Here is a 15,903-nt window from a genome sequence, read left to right on the forward strand (position 1 = left end):
GTGGCTTTTTAGGCGGCATACGTGGCATTTGGTACGCATTAATTAAACATAGGCGATAGTTTAAGGGCCCCGGCAAAATTGGTTAGGTGGAGGCAGTCCACGGTAAGAAATGTTCAGCGCAATAATCACGTGATAGAAGAAAGAACTAAAAATGAGGATCAGCGCCCAAATGTAGTTTTTTTCCTTGTTCCTCCTACCTTAATTGGGCTGTAATAAGTTTTGAACCATTCGCGTGAAGAAAGAGATCTTGCCATTTCCCTTTGTTCACAAAAGCCACTCCCCGGCATGCACTTCGAATCGACACAAACCCGCTGTGCATCTGGGCACGTATTTGTTATCGAGCCTTCCTTTAAATACTTCATTTTGCCGTCGCTACTTGGCTTTCTCATTGAGGGAACTGCACTTCATTTGTTCTGGCTGGAAATAGTGAATCCAGCTGTGGTCAATGATGGATTAAATGGCATTAGGAAGAGGAAGGCGGCCCTCAAAGAGAAATCTTCTGAGGGAAAACCATGACAACCGATTTTTTTCAAAGAAGGAAGTCTAAGAAACGCACTGAGAAAATAGGGCCGCCCCCCGACCTCGCTAAATCCGCCCCTGACACGCGTCCGAAATACCAATGCGCGTTAAAGGTGACCGGACGCAGCGTAGGCGGCTTCGTAAATTTTGCTCATCTGTATTTCCAGATGACCTGCAATGTAGGATATGACTGGACGAACGGAAAAGCGAGTAAGCGGGTCACGACGAGTCTGCGCCTTCTCGGGGACAGCTTACACAGGCGGAGGAGATCGACGAAAGAGTCGAACCATGTGTGGGCGCACACTGCAAGCCGACGGAGGAGAGGGGGGGGGGGGGGGGGAGGCAAAAGGAAACAAAAAAAGATGAGAGCACTGCAGCAGCGGCCGGCCAGATTGCGACCAGCCACCAACAGGATGTTCACTCAGGCTAAGTGACGCGGCGGGCCCCGGGAAACGGCGACTCAGCGCGAGGTTTCGGCTAACGAGGAGGCACTTGAACCACAGGAGGCACCGCAGCGGCGCGCCGGTCGGTCGGACCCCTGGCGACGCCGCCGACACGGATCGAGCATCTCCCTCCGTTCGGCCTCCTGCGCTCGCACCCGCGCCTCTTCTTTCCCTATTTCTTTCTTTCTTTCCGCGAAGCCGCCAGTCGTAAAACAGACACCTCGAGTGGAACACGCCACGAGCTGCCGCAGGAGGAGAGGGTCCATTAGCAACAGGCCCGGCGCGTTGTTCGCCATTTGGACGACGCGGGCCCTCCACTCCACTCCCGGCAAGGTTGGAGTAGTAGTACTGGGAGGAGGCGGTAGTAGTAGCGCGCATCAGGAGAGGCGTTCGGCCGCCGCCGCCGCAGAGAGAGACGCCGGAATCATAAGCACTTCTTCGCAGCGGCGCCCCCTCCTCGCGCGAGAGAGGGTCGGGATGTGGAAGGGCTCCTGCTGCTGTTCTTGCGGCCAGCAGCGCGTGCACAAAGCGCATTTATCGGCGTGTGCGTGTGCGGGCTTGCGATGGCGCCGTTGTTGCTGTTGTGTGGGACGGGGGCAAATGGCGGAGAAGAGGAAGCGGCCAGAAGAGGCACGAGGCGCGCATCTGCCGCCGCATCATGCGAGCCCCGTTGCTTTACATTCCCAAGTGAAGATCTCTCCCTTTCCCTCTGCCGCGCACTATAAGCCAGGCTTGTTTTTTTCCCGAACCAAAGTGTCTTTCGCTCTTCAAAGCGCCGCCGACCGACCGACCGGCCGGCCGCGGCTGGTGGAACTGCTCGGAGAAGGAAGGGAACCTGTTTCCCTCATGTTTCTTTTATGGCACCCCCAAACAGCACTTGATGCACATCCGTCGTGCGAGCCGTGATCCCGGGACCCTGCCGATGAATGAACGGTCGTCTTTCTGCGCTCGCTGTCTGTCTTTATTCGTGCCGTCGTCCGCATTGCAAGGGGGTTGTGGGAAGCAGAAGAGAAACAGAAAAGTCGGAAAATGGAGGACGAGTAGCTTTTACGGCCCCGACCAACGATGCACGGTTGATGCCCCTCTCTTGGATCCAGGGGCCGCTGTAATGACCTCGAACGATAAATGACTCATTAGCGTAAACTATTCTCATCACAGAGCCAACCCGGCCATCAAGTCAAGCGGACCGATGTAAACCTTTTTTGAATTCGAATCTCCAGCGGTTGTGTGCATGTTTCCTGGAAGCTTCGGACAACACCCAGGAGCTCGGTACCTATGTGCAGGGGCATCTTCGGTTTTTATTTCAGAACTCAGGTTTAGGTTTTTTTCGGTGAATATTATTTTCTACACAAGAACTACCGGATTATTTCGGTTATATGATATTCTTATGCTGTCTTGTGCATTTGATTGAAACTAATTAACGCACAGATGTACGTATTTAGAGCTCTGCTCGTGGAAGGAAATGCTGTCGCCATTAAGAAAGGAGCGGAAGTTAACTTATGGACCGACACATCAGACAAAAACTTTAGCATTTGAATGACAGCAAGTGGGCTGTCATGTTGCAGCTGGGTTGTTGTGCTGGGTCAAGCGAAGGAATGGGTCATCATTTGTCTTCGTGTCGACGACAACGATGGAATTGCCCTTTAACCGTCGCGGTCGCCATAATGTGACATTTTCGTGACGCTTATCCATGTTATAGCGTTAGTGTCCTTAGATGCGGTGGAAAAACCTTATTAAGAAAGGAACTGTCCTAAGTGGGTGATCACCGCGACCACGAGCAGCGCTACGTTACAGACGGCATTTGGCGACGAAGTGGAGTGCCCTAACGTGGAACATCCGTCTGCAGAATGTGTGCCCTAGCGGAGGAGTGCCACAAAACGTACGACACCGCTAATTTATCCAATGGTACCACCGTCTTAGTTTTCTCCTTGGACTGGGGCTAACGCCTACTCAACAGCTAGCTACCTGTGGCGTGTTCGTCATGAGCACTGACCTTTTCCGGTCAATACCGAATTCCGAAAATTGAATTCAGCATCATTACCCGCCGCGGTGGCTCAGTGGTTAGGGCGCTGGGCTACTGATCCGGAGTTCCCGGGTTCGAACCCGACCGCGGCGGCTGCGTTTTTATGGAGGAAAAACGCTAAGGCGCCCGTGTGCTGTGCGATGTCAGTGCACGTTAAAGATCCCCAGGTGGTCGAAATTATTCCGGAGCCCTCCACTACGGCACCTTCTTTTCTTCCTCTCTTCTTTCACTCCCATCCTTATCCCTTCCCTTACGGCGCGGTTCAGGTGTCCAACGATATATGAGACAGATACTGCGCCATTTCCTTCCCCAAAAACCAATTATTATTATGCGTTTATCGGTTTTTATCCGTGAAAACCGAAAAGACTAACGCCTACGTATGTGTGTTTTTGGATCTTTAGAATGCTTCCAAGTCACACTGTATGTGCGTATACTGAATGCGGTGATGGAGACCAGAATGCTTTTTTCCAATTCGAAATAAATGCTGCTTTGGCGGGGCCGGTGCCGCGCTTATTTAGCGTGCAACGCAAGACATCACATTGGAAGGAAGAATGCAGCTTAAATACAGCATCGCGTAGAAAAAGCGAAGAGAGGGCGGACACTTTTTCTTCGTTGCTTTTTCTATGCAGCGTTTTAAAGCTACATTACTCGTTCCAATGTTATACCTGACCAACTGGCCCACCTATCCGCACGACTTGCCAGCTTTCTTGTCATCGCCTTGAGGACGCAAGCCCAATTTTCCCGCAGATTGAGCCTTTGATATATGCGTACGTGTTCGCTCTTTCAAGCGGCACCTTCTGCTGCGTTTGCTGCCTGCGCCGATTTTGGCATTAGCATCACCCGTTACGCAATAAAAGTGTATTCCTGCGCTGAAAAATTTGAGGGCACACTTAAGCTCTAGAGGCCTTAAGGGTATGACGCTATAGCGCATTCGGTTAATTCCTACATATGCAGGAGGTCCCTCTCTACATTCATAGATCTATGGGAGTCCTCATACCACTCCTGGCTCTGTAGTGCAGCAGTTAAGCAATGCGCCACTGCCCTGCGATGGCATGTAATCCCAGTTCTGGTTCTTGTAAACCAGCGCAACGGCTCGAAGCCAAACAGGGTAGGGACAAAACACAGCGCTGATGTTCTGGGTCAGTTCTTGGCATTGTGTGAACCAGGTTGCTCTACCCGAGCCACCAATCATTAATTTAACTGCCACCTGCCACGTTGGGTAGCTTCCACTATCCGGTGGCCAGGCTGTCATGACGCTGCAAGGTCACGTGACCTAGGTGTCCCACGTGAATCCTACGTTGCTCTCTGAGAACCACATGCCAGAGTGTCCGTGACATTTCGCTCACAACGCCGACAGCGCGGACACCAGATTTTCTGGGGGCCGTTAACTCTATCGCGTTAAAACTGCACTGCCTGTCGCTGACGCGCGATGATGTTCATCTCGTTGCCCGATAAAAACAGGGTGATCAGAGAAGTCATCGACTCCAACGCTCGCAGCAAACCAAAGGGAAGTTCACATCGTACCGGAGAAAACGATTTTGCTCGCTGTCTCGTAAATGTTTGTCGGCAGGAGCACCGAGAAGCGCGGACCTACCCTCTGAGCTCTAGAAACGTAGCGTTCCTTCGCATAGACCCCTGGGTACGAAAAACTCCACACACAGTCATCGATAGTGCAGCGAACCGCAGGCCTAACGGAGGTGACCGCAGGAGGCGCAAAAATGCCTCAGAACGATATGGCTTCCGTGAAGTCGCTACGCTGGTCGAAAAAGAGACAAAAAGAAAACGCCTCAGGCTTCCGGTCACAAGCGGAGCGAGTGTTGCAACAGCAGCGGAAACTGTGCGCTGCTCTGTAGCGCAGCACGGCGTCGTTGGGTGCTTGCGGCTCGCATTTTTGCGCAGTGACGTCGGAGAGGCGAGCATTCTTCACTCGTGGACCGCTTACAAGCCTACGATGCAACAGCGCCTCGTCCAAGCGCCGCTGGTCCCGCCTCGGTATACGGAGATGGAACGAAGAGAAACTGCAGGAAAGAAAATAATATCAACAAAAAGAACAAAAAGATGGGAAGATGAGCCCCAGGGACGCCGCGGGTACGGCAGGGTGGTCGATGACTGAGCGATCACCGTTTAGCTGCCTTGGGAGAGCGGTTTCACACGCTCCCGGACGCCTGCGATGACTAGCCGTCCCCGAGGCTGCGTTGACAGCCTAACTACCGGCTTAGCAGCAGCGCGAAACAAAACGCGTCGTTGCGCCAGCGCGAGCTAATAGAGAATTTTAGCACGGCCGCAAAGCCCTACGGCAAATACGGTATCGCGTTGCCGTTGCTACCTTTGACAGGCAATAGAGAGTTATATTATAGCACGATCCGCGATCCATTACCGTGATCCGCTTCCGCGAGGCGCCACTGCGAGTGCGCAGAACGCCCCGAGGACGCCAGGTGGCGCCACATGTCATGCCCGTCAGCTGCGTGTGCGCCTGCCACGTTGGGGCCAATCATCACGTACACAATGGCGCCCCACGGAAGCAGATCACGGTAGCGGATCGCGCTATGCTATAACTCTCTAATATTTGTCGTATGCGGCTGCAATTACTGTATTTAGCGCGTTTACCGTACGGCAGAGATAAATGTCTCTGATGTGTACAGCTTATCCCCTGCGGATAACAGCCTCGTTGGTGTCGATAAATGTCCGGCTTTCACTTATTTGCGTGCTCGGTCATTCTCTACTACACATTCATAGATCTCTGGAGTCATCATACCATTCCTGGCGCAGTGGTGCAGCGGTTTTTTCCACTACCCTGCGATGGCAGGCGTTGCCACCGGTTGGGGTCGTGAGACCCGGGCTGCTTTTCGCGAGCAACATCTAGCGACCAATCATCAATTTAACCGCCACATGCGTCGGTAGGCAGTTTCCCCACAATCCAGTGGGCAGGTTGTTGTGCTGACGTCATAAGGTCACATGACCTAAGTATCCACCTGCCACCTAGGCTCCTTCTGTGCGGATTTTTCCCTCACGGCCAAGGACGCCGACGACGACGCCGGGTTTTCTGCGACACAGGACTCTTAACGCTATCGCGTTAACAAGAATGTATCAAAGCATTGCTGCAAAACGGCTCCTTCTTGTCCTCTCCTTAAGATCTGTGTAAGATTTATTCGTGCCTTGCTGCAACACAGACAAGCGGGAATGGTTCAGTTCTGTAGAGAAATTGCTGTAATTTGAATGCTGCTCATCGCTGCCCTTTTGCTGAGTGTTTATACTGCGTACGTATTTCCGAATTGTCCAGAAACGTATATATACACGCACGAGTTAGCATGGACACAAGCTCCTGACGGGCCAATGATGCTCTCCATATGGGGAGTACAAACTTCCGTATCCCCTAAATTCGTAAGTCACTCCCTTCAAATAATCATCAAAATAATCAGCAGTGTAAGGATGGCGGATTAACTTCCCCAGATTTCCTCATCCGTTCTTTACTTTATATACTGTACCCGTGTCTTGAATCCATTGCTTTCTCTCTCTCTCTCTTTCTTCCCCTCCCCTCCCTTCTCGTTCTTCTTTCCCGGCTAGTGTCTTTGATTAGCGCCGCGCAGGAAGACGAGGACTGTCTGTCTGCCGAAAGACGCCAGCTGTCGCTTGTTACGGGCGCCTGTTTTTGGTTTCGCTTAACGAAGATCCGCTTCAGCTGCTAACAGCCCTCGCGAGCCAGGAAAAGAAAAAAAAAGCGCCACAAGAGCCTCGCGCAACGAGGAGGGCCTTCCTGCCCGGCCCGGGGAGCGCGGCGGTGTCCTGGAGGCAATTAGCGAAATCCGAGAGTACGCGAGAGAGTATTTGAAATGCGCGAACGGCGGCGGGATGCGCGCGCGGCTGACACATGTACAAGAAATGGCTTTCGAGGTGCTTGCGCAAGATCGGCCGTCAGTTCTTTTCTCGTGGGAACGGAGGAGGAGGAAGCTTCAATACCGCGTGGAGCGCGTCGGTGGCACCCGCAGCCTGATTGAGCTGATGCGCCATGAGACGCTCGTAATGTGGGAAGGCAGAGCGCGAGAGAAACTGGGAATTATTAGTGACGGCTGTTTCCTCGTGCCTATAGAGCCCATTGGATGTAGTACGCTCTGCTCTTGTTGTCTGTTCACTAATAATAATTGGTTTTTGGGGAAAGGAAATGGCGCAGTATCTGTATCATATATCGTTGGACACCTGAACCGCACCGTAAGGGAAGGGATAAAGGAGGGAGTGAAAGAAGAAAGGAAGGAATAGGTGCCGTAGTGGAGGGCTCCGGAATAATTTCGACCACCTGGGGATCTTTAACGTGCACTGACATCGCACAGCACACGGGCGCCTTAGCGTTTTTCCTCCATAAAAACGCAGCCGCCGCGGTCGGGTTCGAGCCCGGGAACACCGGATCAGTAGTCGAGCGCCCTAACCACTGAGCCACCACGGCGGGGCATCTGTTCACTAGATAAAATGAGAATTGAGGTGAACACATACTATTTTTGCAAGGGCACAATAATCCTCTCCATCCTGCAGCAACTCTAGACCTTTCCAATGAGCGCTTTCTCTCTGTCGCCACATTGCACGCTGGACTGTTACAGTGTGCGCGTGCACTCTAAACGCCAATAAGCCTATATGGAGTAAAAATGAAATACGCTTCCCTCTAGTGCACACTCTTTTATAAAAGAGAATGCGCTAGCTAGAGGGCAACTTACTCCTTTTTTTACTCTGTTATGCTTAGAGCGTGGCGCTAGCAAGGTGGGACTGGCAGCGCGAGCTCACGGAAACGGTTTGCAAAAGTCCAGAGAGGAGGTGCTACCACCTCTACTTGCACCCAATTGAAAGGTCCGTAAGAATAGATAAAAATGCATCAGGTAGAACGAAGGCTGCTCGCAACAGGACTAGTAGACATAGGCGGACGAAGGCGGCCACGGTTCTTTGTCAGTGTTGTTACTTCGCCGCTTGCAGGGAGTACGGCCGGTCTCCAAGACAACGGATGTGACGTAAAAGACCATGGAAGAAGAACAGCGACTTGCAAATAGACCTAAGTGATACGCCACTCTTATCACTAAATATAAACTTCAAAGTTTGTTCTGTTGTGCCTCGCAAGTCAGTGCCCAAATTCACCGACGGGTGCTTTGCGATTAATTCTTTCTGAAGGAGGGCGCGCCGGGGCTTACAACAAATGACAAAAGAGTGAAAATGAACGAGGAACAACGCACGCGAACATTGGTACGTGAGGGTGGCATGTCTAGAGTTGTATTAAATAATTTCGGCGCTTGCCTACAGAAACATGGAGGTCCACATAGCAGTTTCCGGAACCATATTGTTGTACCGACTTTCTTTTCTCTTCGCTTACTTATTCCTCCCGTCTACGATATGTCGTGCGGTGCGAACCAAAGCGGAGTAAGGAAAGCTACGCAACGAGTGAGGTTCGGGCTGCGGCAAAAAAAACGCAGGGTAGGTGGTTGCGCGGAAAACATCGCGTACGTCACCCCGTGCAACCAGAGTCGTTTCGATTTCCCTGAAAGCCCACCACCGCCATCCGCACAGAGCAACGCCAGGAAGTGGCAGGGATCGCCGCTCCGAATAAAAAAAAAAGAAAAAGCTAAAAGAGGCCCGGTTTCGGGAAGGGAAAGGAAAGGTGGGTGATTGCAAGGGGATCCGAGGCGAGCAAATAAATGCGCCCCGTTTCCCCGCCGCCACCCTTTTAACGCACGCCCATCCCCATCTAGGGAAGGCCTGGCTCCTGCTATCCCCCTCGCCATACACTTTGGCTGATGGAGCCCATCACCGTGGCCTTTGCCCTGCCGGCCGACCGTGGTGGCAGCGGTTAGCATGCTGCCCACCTGTAGTGCGCGTCTCACTCGAGTCACTCCCCTGAAAAATTTCTTTAGACAGTCTATAGACTGTCCACAGAGTTCTGTCTAAAAAGTCTATAGACTCTCTATAGACAAACCGTAGAGAACAGTGAATAGGCAATACAAATCCTATAGACAGACTATAGACAATCTATAGATTTATGGCCACATACTATCAGTAGCCTTTTGTCTATAGACTATGAAAAGACAAAAAGAAACATCTATAGGAAGACAATAGAGGCTATAAGAAGTCTATAGAGTACATATAGACCATCTTTGTAAGGGACCGAGCAGCTTTCACTGACACTATCTCTCTGCCCTCATCGCTGGCTCTTGCTTTCGCAACGAGCCGGTTAATCGCGCAACGGTCACACAACGAATGGTGCAAGCCGCGGCCACGAATTGCACTGTTAAAAGCGCTGCTCATGGGAGGAAGACTTCGAGCGACGCTGTCTTAACACGCGTATATATTATTCTCCGTCTGACGGGCTCTGCGGCACCGTATCCTGCTTCCGCGTCTGCTCACTCGTTCGCTCCATGCGCGCGACTTCCCATCATTTCAGCTGCGGTGATTCATTGGCGCCATGTAGAGCAATGTGGCACGCGCAGGCAGATGGGGGAGGAAAGAAAGAGACAGGCGAGCGCCGGGCTTATCTATACTGTATTGGCGGCTCTCACCAAAACACGAACGAAGCAAGAGTATTCGAAAAATGTAGAACCATACGGTTTGCATCCCGTTTCCGCGTAGAGTTCATTTCGAGCGTGTTTTTCCGGTTGCATGCGCACGCGCTAGTTCCCTTTATATTTAGCCAAGGAACTGTAGGCGAAACGAGAAAGAAACCAGGGCGGATTCAATGCAACTTTCTCGCGCGTCATGACTTGGGTGGTAATGGATGAAAATGCGTGATTAATATACCATGTCTGGAGCAACCAGAACGTACCATTAGAGTCAGCTGAGAAATGAAAACAGTTAATAGCGGTGCATTCAGTGGTGTTTTGCTCTTGATTAGACGAAGTAAAGAAGGGTGACTGAATGCAACTAGCCATGTCCCCGTACGGTAGAATAAATAGTTTACACAGGAGAAAATAATGCAGACACCGTGCATCACAAAGTTCTCGGGAATGGCATAAATAACCGAGCTTTAAAGTTAGTAGTAGAAGAACAATATGATATTTTAGTGTTGTACCGGCAGTCAAACGCAGCCGAATGTCTTGTTTTAGCGCTCACTATACCTTATTACGAAGAGATGATAGCGTGACGAAACTTTCGGTCAGAAAAGCCGTGATAATAATAATTGGGTTTTTGGGGAAAGGAAATGGCGCAGTATCTGTCTCATATATCGGCGGACACTTGAACCGCGCCGTAAGGGAAGGGATAAAGGAGGGAGTGAAAGAAGAAAGGAAAAGAGAGGTGCCGTAGTGGAAGGCTCCGGAATAATTTCGACCACCTGGGGATCTTTAACGTGCACTGACATCGCACAGCACACGGGCGACTTAGCGTTTTTCCTCCATAAAAACGCAGCCGCCGCGGTCGGGATCGAACCCGGGAACTCCGGATCAGAAGCCGAGCGCCCTAACCACTGAGCCACCGTGGCGGGTAGAAAAGCCGTGCATTTTTTTTTCCGCGCAGCGGCAGTTTACGGGCAAGTTTTTATGGAACTAGTTTCTCGCTCCCTTTTTGCATATATGGTTAGACTTTCGGGACGACGAGCATCGGGACCATCGGCATCTCACACACACCGACGCCGTTGACTTGGCTCTTTTGTTGAAGTGTTCTGGAAAGGGGTCACCGCGTTGCCGCCACCCGCTGCCGCGGTCGTGCGGGGATTCTAAATCCGCATGTGCTGTGTGGTTAGCCGACATCAAGGAACCAAGACTTTGCAAGGTCGCGTTGTTGTCGAAATGCGGAACCAACGCTGAACCCGCTATGGGTTGGAGAAGTGGCGCGAATTGCGGCAATTCGAAGGCGCACCGCGCGACGAAAGACCTTCAGCTCACATTTAATGATCGCAGCGGTGCCGCAAAAGCCTAAAACTCTTCGAGAGTAACAGCGGACTTTGCGAAACATTCAACTGCTGTTTTCCGCTATAACGCTATGCCGGCAGCCAACGGTGCCGGCCGGTTATTGCGGAAGCTTCATTTTCAGCACAAGTGTGTTGAGTCTATTGCCGTACCAAGAACTATCTGCCCCCCCCCCCCCCCCCCCCCCCCGCCGTCATGCGTCAGCGACCGGCCCCAGCTGGCAAATAAATGATAGTTCGTCATGCGCAACACTGCCCCGCCAGGTGGTGCGCTTGCACAGGACAAGTCCTGTGAATGCAATCGGGCAAGAGCTGAGCGCCTGTTTCGAAGGCTTCCCGTTGCATTAGGGTTGCAATGCACAGCACCGCGCACGCACGTTTTTTTTTCTTTCTTGGAATTCATTCAAGCCGGTTCAGGAGTAACCTTAAAACCGCACATGTTCCTCTCGTCGAGTGTTCCCACTGAGTATATCATACGCTCCTTTACAGGATACACGTGTATAAAATCTTTAAGGATCTTAGTATCGCCAATGTAAGTAGGCGAGCCGCTCGCAGACTGACACGTCGCCAGAAAGGAATTGATCCCACGCCCTGAATTCTGACGGCCAGGATAAGGGCGCACAAAGAGGCTATTACACCGATCGGTGGTGTCCACACTGGTTCCATCATAGCACTGGTTCCATCATGCACTACAAAACTTATTTCAACCCCTCTGCCCTTTTTATGTGCTAAATTACCTGCCCCACATTCTGGCTGGTTAATTTTGTCACGCCTGACGTAAACTTTCTTTCCTTCTCCAAACGCAAGCTATTATAACGTTATTGCCAGGATTGCGCTGAACGTTCCATGCCTTCGCAATAATGAACTCTCCGGTGAATGCAAGGTTATGTAGCCTTCTACCTCTTGCGACCAACGCCATAGCAAGCAACGCTCAGCAACCTTACACATGCGAATTCGAAAGGCAGTCGTGGAGCTATTTTCTCCTCCGCCCATATCTAGCAACCAACTTATCGACGTGAAAGGAAAACACGCGCACAACGCCACGCGAACAGGTACATACGTACTGCATCGATGAGCTAATCTGCATAAACTGCTCCGCGCCCGGATAGCAAACACTGGAAGCATACGCTCATTACTCAAACCTGCCGCCATCGCCCCTCCGCTTACACCGCACTTTGTATAAACGACGTCAACAGCCGACACTGCGGCGCTATATAGCTTCACCTCTCGGTAAACATGCTTGCTCTAGGTGCACGCGCGCCGCGCAAACTCGAGGGCAGGTGCGTAGAAAAGCAAAATAAGCGCGCAGTGGTTTGCGTCCGGTGGACGCTAAAGCCGAGATAACTCACACCCAGCCTGCATGCATATATATATAATATATATATATATATATATATATATATATATATATATATATATATATATATATATATATATATATATATATATATATATATATATATATATATATATATATATACACACAGCTCTCGGCGGCCTGCAAGCTTACGTGACAGTGAAAGAAGCCGCGTGGATCCCGCAGCATGTTCCATGGAGAGAGATATAGAGAGATGAGTAATAGGCAGTGTGAGACTATATTCCTCGCTTTCCATGGGACCCCGCCTGTTTAAATTCGCCAGTCCACGACGCAAGCACAACACACGCACGCACGAACACGCCCGAGGTCCAGCTATGCAGACCTGTGGTGCCCCGCCCCACGCCAGCCTTGATGGTCGTTGCCGGCACCATTCGTGGTTTGCTCACTATGCTGATGGCGGCGGAACGCCCTTGGGCCACACAAGAACCGTCACCTTCTACCCCCCCCCCCCCCCCCCCCCCGCCTTTGTCTTTTTCTCTTTCTGAATGCACGGCTCCTTTCAGTACCGCGCACGCCTGTGCAAACAGACGCATGCTGCCGCGACGCCGCGACGAAATGCGAAAACCAAACCCGCTTCGGCAGCAGCACTACACAGTCCTCTCTCTGCATATGTATACAAACCGTTAGCCCCTGGTCGCACTCCACACTGCTACCCCCCGCCTCTTCCTATTTCTTACTGCCCCATGAGCGGCGCGCTTCTATACGATCTATGTCTGTCTATGTCCGAACGCAAGAGAGACTGCGTGAGTCCGATGCAAAAGAGGGCGTCGTAGCGCCTAACGACTTGTAAGTCCACGTGTCATGTCGCCGCCAGGCGCCGGGTCTCTCGTCCAATCAGCATTACGCATGCACGTTCGCCTGCGAGCACTATGCGGCTACGGCAAAGGGAAGGCGAGGGGGCGGCACGCACGCTCAGACAGGCATATACGCACACGGCCGCGCACTCTATGCCGCGCTTTTCTTGCGTTTGTCTTTTTCCGGTTTGCAAACTCGTCGGCGGGCGCACGCCGCGACCACCCCAGTCGGCGAGGGGCACGCCCACGTTAGGTCAACAAAGGCACTAATGGCTCGAACCGTACGCTGCCCGCCTTGGTACCCACATATGCGTACGGCCACGCGACGCGCCGTGTGGTGCCTCGAAGAGCCCTGACGAAGGCACCAGGAAGGCAAGAGAACGGGAAGGGAGTAAAAGAGCCCTGTCACTTCAATCAAGAGCCATTAGGGCAATTGCTTACGTTTGGTGCGCCCTCCCCTGTCGCTGTCAACTCTCTTGGCTCCGGTTTTCGGTTGCGATTGGAGCTTCCCGAGAGCACTGATGGATATACTCCTCCTTGCTCGTATATGGCTGCTGTTTGAGATGATTTGTTTGGACAACATTCTAGGTTGGGTACAGCGAGTTTGCGTCGCTCTTAACGAAGGGCCTGGAACGAAGGTTGTTGTTCCTCGTGCAGTGATTCAAGGTCAGCCCCGCAGAATCGGTGCGGCGAAAGGCGATTCGTAAACAAAGGAACGCCGCCTCCACGTTGGTCTCAAGACGTCGGGCTTCGCGAGTTAGTCCGTAGCAAACGCAGTGACCTGGACGGTGGTGTAATATTATGGCAGTATAAACAGCGGAATTCAGAACTAGGAAGCAAATTAAACAGGAACATTCCGCGATAAACAATGTCATCCGAGTGGCTTGTATCGCGCAATCCTCTCCCATGCATAAGCGTTGGTACGGAATTTCGCACTGTGGAACGTGCAGTATTTGTGATCAATCTGTAAGCTTAAAAAAGTTTCACGCGTGTATTTTCGCCGCTGAGTCATCGCCGTTGGGGGAGGCCGTCCCATTGGAACCGTGCATTGAAAATTAGTATCTGTGGAATGGAAAGACGTAGTAACTGTCTCAAGTCTCGTCTTTCAAGAAAGCGGAACCGGAGCGGAGGCCCTCGGAACTAGCGATTAATTGCGACCATGTAGGACTCTTTAATGTTAACTGACACCGCAAAGCATATCATTGCCATCCCGATGCGGCCGCGGCACAGTATAGACTATACATTCGGATACAACTAAAAAACTAAGCGGATTTTCCCGTCAAAGGAGCCCCTTCCGGCGTCGGCCAATTCTCATGACCGTGCTAGCGTGGCAATGCAGGGAGAGGCAGATCAAAGGGGATAGTCCCGTACCTCCGTAATCGGGGATAGTTCCTTTTCTGCATTGTGGCGCCGCTCCCTGCTTTGTCACACTAGCAGGGTCATGAGAATCGGCCGACGCCATTGGCTGTAAGGGGGTCCTTTGGAGGGGAAAAGCCGCTTCGTTCTTGAGTTGTAACCCGCCGCGGTGGCCCAGTGGTTAGGGCGCTCGACTACTGGTCCGGAGATACGGGTTCGAACCCGACCGCGGCGGCTGCTTTTTTATGGAGGAAAAACGCTAAGGTGCCCGTGTGATGTGCGATGTCAGTGCACGTTAAAGATCCCGAGGTGGTCGAAATTATTCCAGATCCCTCCACTGCGGCACCTCTTTCTTCCTTTCGTCTCTCAGTTCCTCCTTTATCCCTTCCCTTACGGTGCGGTTAAGGTGTCCAACGATATATGAGACAGATACTGAGCCTTTCCTTTCCCCAAAAACCAATTGAGTTGTATTCGACTGTAGCGCCCTGACTACAGAGCCACCGCAGTGGGTGAGGGCGGATGCACTGTGCTTAGTTCGTTAAAGGCCACTAAAACGCCGTTCAGACCACGGGAATTCTATAGGCGTGCCTACCAGTGCATATGAGGAAAAACATTCCCAAGCTTAGCTTTATGATTACTTGCTCGGAAAGACATAGGGACTACTTTACTTTAAAATGAGACCGAACGAAGGAATTCCTTACTGCTCGAAAGGCAAAGGCATCGTAAACAATGCAAACATTATTTACGATGAAGGTAGCGTGGACGTATACCTGCGTTAGGAAGAATTTTTGACGTCGCGTCGCGAATGAGCATGTGACGCGCGAAGTACGAAAGTACCTGAGTCAATAACAAAGGAGGAATCAGAAAGCTCTCTCAGTCCCACAGCTGTCTGCTCGGCTGCGTCGGACAAGTGGCTCCAACCATAAAAATGCTTTTCGCGGAGCCAAACCCAGAAAAAAAAAGAAAAATAAATTAAAATGACGAACAGAACATCGCGCCGCTCTTTCGGAGGGGGAAACAGAGGGAGCTCGTCAGGCCGTTTATCGCAGCGCGTCGTTTCCTTCGCTATTTTACTGTTCCGCCTAGCTTCGGCCGCCGGCGCGCTCTCCTTTTTTTAGCGACAGGCGACGAACTCCCCGCGCACTTCCGCGGTTTCCGCTTTTTCGCGGCAACCTGGCCGCTCCCTTTCCCTTTTCCCGCGGGAAACTTCTCGGAGAGCGGCGCTCCTCGGTCGTTCGTCTCCTCATTCATCAGCTCGTCGTCCCCTAATTGGGCTCCGCGGCCGAGAACGCCGCCTATGCGCTCTCTGTCCTTCTCAATCGAACTCCTTCATTAGCCGCGACTTCTCGCGAGAGCACCGCTCACTGGGAGGGGGGGGTGAGCTAGCGGGCTGCTCTTCTCGCCTTTCGGAAAGGGGAGGCGTCTGCAGCCCGGCCCGACGTCGACGGAGGTGAGGAGGGTGGGAAGGGACCACGAAAAATGCATTTGCCGAGTCAAACGCCGGCGCGAGCGCCTGTTTT

General features: G+C 52.0%; 1 protein-coding gene and 1 non-coding gene across 2 annotated transcripts in view; one reads left to right on the forward strand and one right to left on the reverse strand.

Moving 5' to 3' along the window:
- Window positions 1-15,903, reverse strand: part of LOC144129250 (LIM domain transcription factor LMO4.2-like) — a 111,382-nt gene that overhangs the window by 61,449 nt on the left and 34,030 nt on the right. The window lies entirely within an intron of this gene.
- Window positions 3,006-3,077, forward strand: TRNAS-ACU (transfer RNA serine (anticodon ACU)). Its single transcript has one exon. It is a non-coding gene; the product is annotated as a tRNA-Ser (tRNA).

Source organism: Amblyomma americanum, chromosome 4, assembly GCF_052857255.1.
Source record: "Amblyomma americanum isolate KBUSLIRL-KWMA chromosome 4, ASM5285725v1, whole genome shotgun sequence".
Taxonomy (NCBI): Eukaryota; Metazoa; Arthropoda; class Arachnida; order Ixodida; family Ixodidae; genus Amblyomma; species Amblyomma americanum.